Genomic DNA, 9915 nt, shown 5'->3' with positions numbered 1-9915 from the left:
TTTATCCTGCGGTTGCAAACTGAACAATTTGTATCATATTTTGAAAAATAAAACCAATAAATATATTTGAAAAAAAAAAAAAGATTCTAGCAACTCGTTTGGCACCCTTGGTCCCACAGCTGGTGCACTCAGACCAAAACGGTTTTGTACCTTCACAGGTCACCTCAAGCAATATCCGGCAGCTCTTTAGAGTTATGCAATATTCAACGCGAGATTGCCCTTGTGCAGGATGCCTGATCCTTGATCTGGAGAAGGCCTTTGACTCCTTGGAATGGTCCTACCTATTTGATTTGTTGCGTCATTTTGGGATCGGCCCATACTTCCTACGCTTGACCCAACTGCTATATACTTGGCCACGCTCTAGGGTTAAAGTCGTCACATATATGTCTGAACTAATAGAGGTGGGTAGAGGTACCAGACAGGGCTGCCCCCTCTCCCCGTTGCTGTTTTCTCTGCCTCTGGAGCCTCTGGTGGTAGAGTTCCGTAGGGCGGGGCGAACCTGGGGTATCCCATTGGGTGATGGTCTGCATGTTATATATTTATATGCAGACGACCTCCTTTTATACGTCCGTAATATTGACAATGTCCCACCTGATATTACAGACATCCTACGCCGCTTTGCTGCATTTTCCGGCCTCTGTGTTAACTGTGCAAAGTCATGCCTCTTCCCTTTTGATCCGGGGCGGTCAGACCCGAAACTAAGAATCTCTGGCATAGATGTCCCCTGGCAGCCGAGCTCGTTCCACTATCTGGGCATACAGATATTCCACACAGAGAGGGACCTACATGATGGCAACCTCCGCAGGGCAGTGTCCTCCATCCGATCACAGATGACCTTCTGGCAGACTCTGCTGCTCTTGGTGGCCGGTAGGATCGCCCTCTTGAAAATGGTAGTCCTCCCTTGCCTTCTATACTACTTCTCCAATTTGACTCATTATGTTTCAGCTGGTTTCTTTCGTAATTTGGAGACTAGAATAAGTGAGTTTGTCTGGAATCGGGGCCGCTGTAGGGTGGCGTTGAAAAAGCTTTATTTACCCCATTCCAGAGGTGGCCTCTCGGTTCTGAATATGGAACATTACTACCTGGCCTCCCAGCTTCAGTGGGTGGCGCGTTGGCTAACGAACCTTCAACTGGCTGACACTGCAACCAATTCTCCGCCCTGGACACTAACCCGGATTGCACAACTCTTTCACCCCCTCACTAAACCGCGGCCCCCTGCGGAGCTCCTGCTGAATGTAGCTCATCGCTGCTAATGCAGAACCCTGCAGCTCACAAGTGACACTGTTCCCTACGCTCCAGCAATGGCGTTGCTGGGTACACAATGCAGCGCGCGACTCACGACCACTGCGAAATTGGGTCCTTGGCATGCGGCTGACGTACACACTGGGTGATCTATACAGGGAGGGTGGTCTGATTGGGTTTACGGGGCTCTCGCTGGAGGCGGGACTGCTGTCGGGACAATTTATTTTGTATAATTAATTGCTGCGTGCACTATCGCGCGGATGGGGAGATATGTCCTTTGAGCCCCCTATGCACCTATTGGTGCAATACTTACAAGTTATGTGGCAATGCGCTTAGAGCACTTGTAGCGGGGGGCCTCACTGCATTGCAAGCTACTTGGGAGGGTGATTTAGAGGGACACTTCACTGAGGCCACTTAGTCCGGAGCACTGTCCAGCCATACTAGTGTCCCCCGTAACGCCAGATTCCGTCTTATTCATTTTTACATACTCCACAGGGCTTACCTCACACCAGCCCTCATTAACAGGACTCCGCTTGCCCTCGCTGCAATGAAATTGGGGCGGACTTCCTCCACATGTTCTGGGCTTGTCCCTCCTTAAACGCTTATTGGCATGGAGTTACAACATCCTTATCCAAGTTTACATCATGCCCGCTGTTGTTAGATAGCGGCTCCTGCCTCTTAGGTCTTTCCCGAGAGCCAAAAAACTTAAAGCATCTACAAGATTCCTGGACTTGGGTCTTTTGACAGCTAAGCGTCTAATTACTAAAAGATGGAAGGACACTGTGCCCCCATCGGTACTAGCTTGGAGGCGCTCCTTTATGGTATGGGCGGAGGTGGAGGGGGCTGCACTGCGGCGAGAGGATGCGATGGGCTTGCGCACGTATCCCCTTTCAGCTAGTTGGGATGAGATGTTGACTCAGTTGCGGGGGAGGATCAAGTCGTAATCAATGGTGATCCACTGGCACTCGACAACGTGCTGGCGCCAGCTTAGCTATACTGTGACACACCACTATTACCAAGTCATCTATTTGTATGTTTTCTCCTCTAAGCTTCTGCTGCTCCCGCATGCTCCTTATTTAACTGATGTTCATGTATTGCTCTAACCGCAAATGTGGCTGTGGGAATACTATCTTGTGCTGGGTCCCTTGGTCTCTGGAGGCATGGGGGTTTTTGGATGGGCTCCAGTGTTTTGTTATCTGTTCTATTGGTATTATGCAATATTTTTTCTCTCATTATTGTTGCTCCTGTATACGTATTAAAATCTGCCTACATGTAAGACCTTACTTATGTTAGAGATGAGCTGACTCCAGACTTGCCGGAGATGGGATTACCCGGTGCATTTATTATCAATCTATTTCACTGCATGCAGGTTACTGGTCCATCCACATGGAATTTGAATATGCAAATTGTAATCCCATGATATGTGTTTGACTGGTGGCATTGCTACTACAAAACTATATAATAGTAGGACTGTTAAATGGATAAAATGAATAAAAAGATTTGCCCAAAAAAATACCCAGATAAGAATCTGACTCCCAAGGATGAGAGTCTTTTCTCTCTGGAGGTCAGAAACCAAAGAAAGCTCTAGCAGAGGTGTTAACACGCCTCTTCCAACAGGATGACCCTTAAATTTGCATTCAAAGGCAGGGAGTTTCAAAGAAGCCCACTATCTTTAGTATGCAGATCTGGCCTTCCTTAGAGGAAGATGCCAAACCCATTGCCCAGGGCCCTTCTGGTACCGGGACAGGCAGGAAAATTAGGTATGCAGGAGGTGTTGCCCCTGCAGGCCGGAAACACCCTTTGGGTGACCAGCCTGAAGTAGGCATGACTTAGGAAATTCCACCATCTTGTGTGTGGTGAAATTTAGGAACTTTGGACAGGGTGATGCCCACTCTCCAGAGGGAGTGTAGTGACCCCAAGGGCTAGTAGCCCATTGACTACTACCCTTCACTACCCTTAACGTCCCCTAAGTTGAGTATTTAGGGGAACCCTGGTACCAAGAAACCAGAATCTGCTGGACACAAAGGGAGTGGACAAGAAGCCTGCTTATCCCGAGAACCAAGGAGCACAACTGACTTGGTGCCAACCCTGTTGGCCTGCCTGCTGCACCTGACCCTCGAGGAGCAACTGACCTGTCCTGTAGCTGCAGCCTTCAAGAAACTGGGAGAGCTAACAGTACTTCTCAAATTACCAAGAGGAACTCCCTTGGAGAATAGGAGCTGCTCCCCTGCATCTGCAGGCACCCAAGAAAGAACTGAGGGGGCTGGGACAGTCACAAACCGGATGTCAGACATCACCACTGCACCCGAGGTGCCTAGCCCATGTTGAAGTAGGCTTATGGTGTCAGTGTGGTCCCTAGATTGTTTTTTAGATTGAGTTTGTCCACTGTGGTCTTTGAGACGGCGTCTGCAGCTTGTTTCTGCAGACTCCTTTGCAACCGTCAGTGACCAGGAGACAGAAACCCAACACCTCAGGACATCTCTGCACCTGTCTGCCACAGACCGAGGAAAAGAGACCCCAGGGTGTCCCCATGTCTCCCTGACTCATGAGACCCGAGCCCACTGGTTGGCTTGGTCGGACTGGACCCCCAGTCAATGCCTGCAGACTGTTTCTGCAGGCCCAACTGCAACCGCGAGGAATCCCAGCACCGGACCCGATGCCAGAAGACACCACTGCACCCGCAACCTAGAGCCCGAAGAGGAGTGGACCGATGGTGTTTAACGTGCCTGAGTACCTCAAGGGAGGAGATTCCCTGTGGGTTTCTCAGGACGGGCCTTCCAGTCCGTTCTTGCAGAAACTTTGTGACCGGACCATTGCCCATTGATGTGAATGGGACACCCAACACCGTAACACACCTCTGCATTGAGATCCACCAGAGCCTCTTGAAGTAACCTGTTGGTGTGGCCTTTGACCCTGGCCCATACTCACCTTAAGACTTGGAGGACAGTCCTTAAGTCACTGTGAAGTGTCCGAATGCAGTATATGTTTTCCCCCCATAGGATAACATTACAGCATCCAGAAATTATGGCCCATATTTATACTTTTTTTAGCACTGCATTTCTGTCATTTTTTGATGCAAAAGTGGTGCAAACATGCACAATAGAATTGTATTTTGTAAGTTTGCGCTGCTTTTGTGTCAAAAAATGACGCAAATGTGGAGCTAAAAAAGTATAAATATGGGCATTTGTGTGTCAACTTTTAAAAACTGTAAAAATGTCTATCTCGAAAAGTACTCACCTGATTCTGGTGAACCTGGTATCAAAAGTTATATAAAAACACGTGTTATTTTTTATAAACTGGTGTCTGATTTTTTTTATTGAGAGTATGTCTTCCTAACTGCATGAGTGTGTGCCTTACATGCTTAGCACTATCCTCTTATATACCTAACTGCTCGACCACACTACCCAAAAAGAGAGCACTTGGGATGTTGTTTGTGTCACTGTGATACTTCTGGGGATCGAACCAGTTTCCTACACTGAGGCACGGGATAGTGATCCACAGTAATTACTATGGAATCATCACCAGCCATGTTACGCCAGTGCTAGATACAAATGATCCATTCACTGCAGGAAGGCCACCATTTGCTAAACACCCAAAACTCTACATTTCTATTTTGATTCACATGTATGGTTTGTTTTCATTTGTTTGGGGTTTAAGGGTGACAGATGCTTCAAGGGAGGCAGTATGGGGGTAGGGAATTTTGTTCAGCTGGGTTATTGTTTGGTTTGTCTTGCCAAAGTGCTGCTTTTGACACACACTGCATATAAGAACCTGGGCCCTTAAATACACCTTTAGGGTCCCTTTCACTTAACCCCACCACAGTTGGCCGTCCCTCAGTGGGAGGGTAACGTACTTGCCAGTGAGCAAATCCCTATGACAGCTCCTTGGGGTTGTAACATGGAATGTTAATGGCCTGTTGGACTGGATTAAGGGATTGGCAGGCTCCGATATACTAAGCATCTCTGCTCCTTCATCCTTATGTTACAGGAAATGCACTTGATGGGATTGAACTTCTCCTTCCTAACTTAATAGGGTTACACTAGAGTTTACCATGCAGGGTTTGACAGGGGCTCCAGGGAGGTAGTCATACTATGCCTAAATCCTCTAATCCCGCTTTTCCCAATATGGTCATAGATCCCCTGGGTCTGTTTGTGAGGGTAAAGGCCTGCTTGAAGGGCACCCATACAATCTCTTGAGTGTGTATGTCTCACCTCATGCTCACCTAGACTCTTGCAGCTCTTACAGAGACACTTCCAGCCTTTGCTGCAGGCATCATCATTGTAGGAGGGGATTTCAATTCCATGCTCAACCCCGACATGGACAGTACAGGAATCCCCTAATAACACTGTATTACAAGGATGAACCAATTCAAAGGGTGACTGGACTCCCTGGGCTTCTAGGGTGTGTGGAGGGTATGGCATCCAAATGTGAGCACCTACACCCACACATCAGCGGCGTAAAATACCCTTTCCTGTATAGACTTCCTATTTTTGCCTGCCATGGACACCCTGCACACCACCAGAGTGGAAATCCTCCCCAGAAGCATCTCAGACCATTCACCCCATTGAAATTCATCTTTGGGCCATGGTAACCAGAGTATGTCCCATGTGGCACCTAAATGCCTGGAGGTTTCAGAATGAGCATTGCATAGATCTCCTAACGACCAAGCTGCAAGCTTATTTTGAGCTTAACAATGGGACAGGGGACTTGGCAAGCATGCTTTGGACTGCTAGAAATGCCAAAATTCAGGGAGTAGTCAAAAAATACATGTGCCACACTAAAAGGGACTGAAGGCAAATACTAACAGATCTGGAGGCCCGCATTGTTACTCAAGATTGCTGCCACACTTTCAACCCCTCTGAGGCCACACAGTGCCAGTTGGCACTCGCTATGTCTACTCTCGGGCAGACAGCCCTGGAGGAGGATGGGCATTGCTGGAGGGCCTCCACACAACCAGTGTATGAAAGCGGGTATAAGTCCTATAATGGCTGGCCACTAGAGACACAGCCCAACAGGATGATCCCTGGGGTCCTCAATCTAATGGGTGTTCTACGTTCTACCTTAGCGCAAATAGCGGTGACGTTCACCGAATATTATCGAACCCTGCATGAGGGCCGACCTTGTCCTCTGAACAAGCAGAGCCAGCCCCTCCTGGCGGACATACCATTCTCATGCCTCTCCTCCATGGAGAGTGGGGATCTGGACAAGTCCATCTTAATATAGGAAATTCAAGAAGCTATGTCTGGGCTACAATCAGGGAACACCTCAGGACCAGACGGATATCCTTTGGACTATTACCGTTGTTAGACTTTTCATCCTTGGCGTAGTCTCCCTTAACTTTTTGCCTCTATTTCCCAGGTTGTTGAAGTGTGCTGGACTCTGTTTTTGCTGTTCTTGTTACTCTGGGCACTTTACCACTGCACTGCTAACCAGTGCTTAAGTGCAAGTGCTCCTTTACAAGATGTGTATGTGATTGGTTCATCCATGATTGGCATATTTGATTGGTTCATCCATGACTGGCATACTTGATTTACTGGTAAGTCCTTAGTACAGTGCACTAGAGGTGCCCAGGGCCTGTAAATCAAATGCTACTAGTGGGCCTGCAGCACTGGTTGTACCACCCACATTAGTAGCCCTGTAATCATGTCTCAGACCTTGTGTTCAATTCGGCTTGACAAGTGTACCTACTTGCCAGGACTAAGCCTTCCCTTTTCTTACATGTAAGACACCCCTACTGTAGGCCCTAGGTAGCTCCATGGGCAGGGTGCAGTGTATGTTTAAGGTAGGACATATACTAATGTGTTTTATATGTCCTAACAGTGAAATACTGCTAAATTCGTTTTTCACTGTTGCAAGGCCTATCCTTCTCATAGGTTAACATGGGGGCTGCCTTCAAATATGATTAAAGTGTAGATTCCCTTTGGGAGCGGATAGACATGGAGTTTGGGGTCTCTGAGCTCAAAATTTTAAAATACGTCTTTTAGTAAAGTTGGTTTTGAGATTGTGTGTTTGAAAATGCCACTTTTAGAAAGTGTGCATTTTCTTGCTTAAACCATTTCTGTGACTCTGCCTGTTTGTGGTTTCCCTGTCTGGGTCAGTTTGACAGTTGGGCTGTTTGCACCTCTCTCTAGACAGTGACACAAAGGGAGCTGGGGTGTAGCCAGCATATCCTGATGAGCCATCTGTGCTAGGAGGGAAGGGAGGAGTGGTCACTCACACCTGAAAGGGCTCTGCCTGCCCTCACACAATGCAGTCTCCAACCCTCTGGTGTGTGTCTGGTGCCTGGCCTGGGCAAGGCAGGATTTCACAAACAAGAGACACTTCTTTGAAGTAAGTCTACTTTAAAAAGCAAAATGGGTATAAGAAGGGCACCCAAACCCACAGGCTTTAGATCACTTCTAGAAACCAAGAGGAACCTCTGCCTGGAGAAGAGCTGAGGAAGAAGAGATGCCCTGCATGTGACTGTGCTTTGTGGAGCTATCCTGAAGTTGCTGCTTCTGCCTGTGCAAGAGGACAAAGACTAGACTTTGTGTGCCTTCCTGCTTGTGAAGAACTCTCCAAGGGCCACAAATTGAGCTTGCCTCCTGTTGTTCAAGTCTCAGGGACAGCAAAGACTCTGCCAGCACCTGGAGCCTCTGCTGAGACTCCTACCCTGCCAAGTGGTGCCCATCCAGTTCCTGTGACCCTGAAAGGAAAAGCTGGCAGAACAAGAGTGAGAAATCCACGCACAGACCACCGTGCGGGGAAAAGATCCACGCAACTCCGAGACACGGCTGAAAAATCGATACGCTGCCAGCTTCGCGGCTGAAATTGACGCTTGCATGCAGCGCGGCTGTAAGATTGACGCATGCGGCTGGAGAAATGACACGCAGCATCGCTGACGGAGGGTGGTGAGTTCGCAACTCATGCTGTGTGGTTTTTTAATCATTGTGCGCCAGGATTTCCGACGCAAAAATCACTGGGTGTGTAAAAAAAACGCAAGGCCTGCCCGGACCCGAGGGTGCTGTTCGGATCAACACATCGCTCTACTGTAGAGAGAAGAAATGACGCACGCCGACCCGCCTGAAGGAGAAATGACGCACAGTCTCACTCGTGAGTGATATTGATGCATCGCAAGCCCCTTTTGACGCACACTCGCCCGTGCGGGGTTATTTTTGACGCGCCCAGGTACATTTCCATTCTTACAGTGTTAGCATTGTATTTAAAATCACATGAAGACTCTTTTGGTTTTTTATTGATAACTTGACTTGTGCATGGTGGATTTTTGTTGTTTTGGGCTTGTTTTGTTTAGATAAATATTTTCTATTTTTCTAAATCTGTGTTGTGTCATTCTGTAGTGTTTTCATTAAGTTACTGTGTGTGTTGGTACAAATACTTTACACCTAGCACTCTGAAGTTAAGCCTGCCTGCTCATGCCAAGCTACCAAGGGGGTGAGTGGGGGTTAGTTGAGAGTGTTTCCCTTTTACCCTGAATAGAGTGAGGGTCCTTGCTTGGACAGGGAGTAACCTGACTGCCAACCAAATACCCCATTTCTAACAACTGCACTTTCTCAATTTATACCTTGAGGTGTCATAAACAAGCCACTTCATCTCAGAACTAGACACAGTCACAATCATGGTGCTCCCTAAGGAGGACTGTCACGGGCTGCATTGCAATTCCTATATACTCATATCTCTCATTAACATGGAGGTTATGATCTTTATCGCCATTAGGCTCCAGTGGGTCATATCGAGCCTGGTCCAACGAGACCAGTGGGGCTTCATGCTTCACCGGGGTACCTGGCACTGTACACGCTGGTTGCTTATAGCACTGGCATGAGCTCATGCGATACCCAAACCCTTTGTGCTCTTCCTTGTTGATTTTGAAAAGGCCTCTGACACAGTTAACTGGAGCTTTATGAGGCTGGTCTTGGTAAAAATATTGCTAGGCTACAAAAAACATGGCTATACTGACCTTCGTTACTTGCAGCCTAGAGCTCAGGTGTTAGTTAACAGAGTCCTTTTTGACTCAGTTCCTATTAACAGGGGGACCTGGCAGGGGTGCCCTCTGCCTCTCCTCTTTTTTGCCCTCACTATCGAACCATTAGCTTGTTTGATGTAACGTGATTTATCTGCAGGGGTAGGAAAGGGAGAATTCCACGGAAGAGAGAATTGCGCTCTATGAGGATGACATGTTCATTTATTTAGTGAGCTCACATGTAACAGGGTTACAATGTCTCCAACTCCTTGAGCTCTATGAAGGGGCCTAGAGTCTTAGAGGGAATACACACATGTCCCTCCTAGTGCCGGTTCATGGCAATTGTTCCACTGTACAATAGCAATCCTCCATACCGTTTAAACAGTTGAGCTTCAAATATTTGGGACTCCATATCTCCCTACTGCCTGCGTTGACCTGGAGCCTTAATATGACACCACTGTTATCATGGACAAGAGCAGACCTCTAGCACTTGGCTTCCCTAACACTCAATATATTAAGGCGTATGGCCCTTTTCAAAATGGTGGTCCACCCATCGTTTCTTTATATCCTTCAGAACTTCCCATTAGTTATTCCAAATCTGTGGTTCAAGGACCTTTTCTCTATTACTCGCACCTTCTTATGGCCTTACCACCCACCCTGTATTGCCTTAGTCTAAGTGCCAACAATCGGTGTATGATGGGGGCATGGCAATGGTG

Source organism: Pleurodeles waltl, chromosome 12, assembly GCF_031143425.1.
Source record: "Pleurodeles waltl isolate 20211129_DDA chromosome 12, aPleWal1.hap1.20221129, whole genome shotgun sequence".
In the NCBI taxonomy this organism is placed as follows: Eukaryota; Metazoa; Chordata; class Amphibia; order Caudata; family Salamandridae; genus Pleurodeles; species Pleurodeles waltl.
The sequence above is the reverse complement of the archived record's forward strand: the minus strand, read 5'-3'. Positions refer to the sequence as shown.